We start from the raw sequence: 2,984 nt of genomic DNA on the forward strand, positions 1-2,984 counted from the left end.
GTCCCTGGATTGGGAAGATCCCCTGGAGAAGGAAATGACAACCCACTCCAGTATTCTTGCCTGGAAAAATCCATGGACAGAGGAACCTGTTGGGCTGTAGTCCATGGGGTCACAAAGAGTCGGACATGACTGAGCATCAGCACTGAACTGGCTTTGGCTACCTTTTGAACATCATCTCTCCCTAATGGGGCAGGGTTACTCCAAAGGATACAGTGTAAGAAAAGGAGGGGAGAAAAAACGAGAAGCCATCCAGAAACTAGAAGGGTGCTCTGAGGAGCTGTATGAAATGGAGGGTTATAATAGGCAGCAGGAGGGTGGGGCAAGAAGGTTTCTTTTTTTAATCAAACTAAGATAAATGATGACATTACAATTTAAGAAGAAAATACAGGAGGAGGAACATGAAGCTCCATTAAGCTTTATTTCAGTATAGATAGATTGTCTTTTTATTCCCATTTCATTACTTCAACCTCAAATTGATGAAATGAAAAGCATGAACAGAGACAGTCTGGTGTCTGATCCAAGAGAACTGAAAATTGAAATGGTCAGAAGCATGGGACTATGAGATGGGGCTCTTTTTACTTTCATTTCTTAATATATAGTCTTAATTTGTATATTTCCCCAAAATAAGTCTCCTGGAGGAAATATAAAATACGGATGTGAAAGTGAAGCAATTCAAATGAGCCCCCTACTGGGGTCACACTTGAAATCATGGATTAATGAACAAAAAAAAAAAGAGCAAATATTAATTTAATGAATAGAATAAGGGTAACTCTTCTTCATGTTTCTTACTCTGCTTTTGGAATTTGCTTTTAATTAAAGAAAAAAGTTTGGAAAAGTAGAGAAAGATGCATATGAAGAATAATGATCATTCATAATTCCATTTCCCAGAGGCAGCTACCATTAATATTTTACTTTAATTTCAGGTTTTTTTCCTAAGCATTTTGATTGGCATTGGGAATCAAACAATAATAAATATACATATATGTATATATATTGTTCTCTCTATGTAACATGATATATTGAAAAGTTCTTATGAACTTTTATACAAATAGATGATTGAAGAAATCATAAAATGTAAATTAAACTCATCCTGCCACCTAGATATACACAATTTTTGTTCTGGGTACTTCCAAACTTTCTTTATTTCAAGTTTCAGCAACTTTTATTTTCATGGGTGAGAGAATCCCCGCCACCAGGGGTAAGAAGAAGTGGGAGCTGAGGATCAACTGTTAGGTTCTGTGCCCAAGACACAGGCTACTGCCTGACGCCTACTCTCTATACGTTCACTGAGAGCAACCCCTCATAGGAGCCTCCGGCCAGAGTCAAAGGCAGCTTCTGAGCAACCAGGAATTGGGTAGCTGACTCCAATTTTTGCCAGTGGCCTAATGTATCCTGGGGGATAGAGTTCTGGTGTAGATGGACCAAGCAGTGACTTGGTGACTCATTCAGTCCTAACTGAGTGGCAGCAGCTTTCTCTGCCTCCTGTTGGAACAGGCCCTGAGATAAGATACAGCCCCTGGCTTCTAGTGTCTGTAACCAGGAACCTCCCAGCATCATAGTCACTCTGAGGCCAGAGGGGCTCCCACCCTGCTCAGGGAAAGCAACGGAGTCAGACACAGTTCCCAAGGTCTTCTGAGGATGGCACCAAATGTCCAAATCCCTGGACAGACAGACGAGCTCCTTGGCACTGCAGATTCACCACAGTCACAGACACAGCAGTGATGGTACTCAGGGCATGGGCCAGAAGTGCAGCCTCAGCAGGGAGCAGCTCGCTGAGCACTGAAGCTGGAATGGCACTAATAATGTGGTCCGCCTCCAGGCTGCTGTCGCCTAGAGACACCTTCCAGCGCCCTTCTGCCCAGAGACTGAGCCCACAGACTGGCTGGCCTTGGAGAACACTGACACCCCTGCTAGTCAGGTGGGCATTGATGGCCTGGGGCAAAGTCTCCAGCCCTCCACGGAGTGACCACTGGCGCCAGCACTCAGCCCGAGCTTGGCGAATGCGTGCTGAACCCAGCTGTGCGCCCCACCCTGCCCCCAGCAGCGGCCCCAGTAATATGGAACGATTGGTTTGCTCAGCTTGGAAGAGACTGGGAAAGCAGGACCTGATGCTGAGCTCACAGCTGTTGCCTGCAAACACTCCAAGCAAGAGACTGTCCGTGGCTAGAGACGCCACCTCAGAACCAGAGCGGCACTGGGCAAAACAGTGCACAGTCTCATCAGGGCCTTTGCCACGAGGGGTGGTCAAATCCTTCAGCCCAGGCCAGAACAGAGGTTTGGAGAAGGGACGGGAAGGGCGGAGGAGCCCCCTGATGCAAGAGGGCATGGCGTGTAGAGCACCACAAACGCGTAGTTGTACTGAAAGTACCTAAGAATGTTTGTTTCACGCATGGTAATTTTGAATACTTCTAATAAATTTAATTTTGTAATGTAGTAGGAAAAAGTCATTATTGTCTTAAATTGCATGCATTTGACTACTATCAAGGCTAAATATTTTCACAGAATTACTATATATTTTCTTCTATTTCTAGACTTTACATATTTTTACTGATATGCTTATTCATTATAACCATTTAAAATGTGAGTCAACATTACTTCTTTATCATTTATGTTTTTAATATACTCTTAATCATTTTTCTCATCTAATTGAATTGGCTAATATTAAAGTTAAATAGTAATACCAGAAGCTTTTTTTCACCTTTTCATACAGTTCAAGGGGTTCTCAAGGCAAGAATACTGAAGTGGTTTGCCATTGCCTTCTCCAGTGGACCACATTCTAGCAGTCGTGTATGAATGTGAGAGTTGGACTATAAAGAAAGCCGAGTGCCAAAGAATTGATGCTTTTGAACTGTGGTGTTGGAGAAGACTGTTGAGAGTCCCTTGGACTGCAAGGAGATCCAACCAGTCCATCCTAAAGGAGATCAGTCCTGGGTGTTCATTGGAAGGACTGATGCTGAAGCTGAAACTCCAATACTTTGTCTACC

At 43.6% G+C, this 2,984-nt stretch overlaps 1 pseudogene; it reads right to left on the reverse strand.

Annotated features, from left to right (window-relative positions):
- Nucleotides 1-1,222: 1,222 nt before the first annotated feature.
- On the reverse strand, nt 1,223-2,220 carry LOC136158223 (protoporphyrinogen oxidase-like; annotated as a pseudogene).
- Nucleotides 2,221-2,984: the final 764 nt, after the last annotated feature.

This window comes from Muntiacus reevesi, chromosome 2, assembly GCF_963930625.1.
Source record: "Muntiacus reevesi chromosome 2, mMunRee1.1, whole genome shotgun sequence".
Lineage (NCBI taxonomy): Eukaryota > Metazoa > Chordata > Mammalia > Artiodactyla > Cervidae > Muntiacus > Muntiacus reevesi.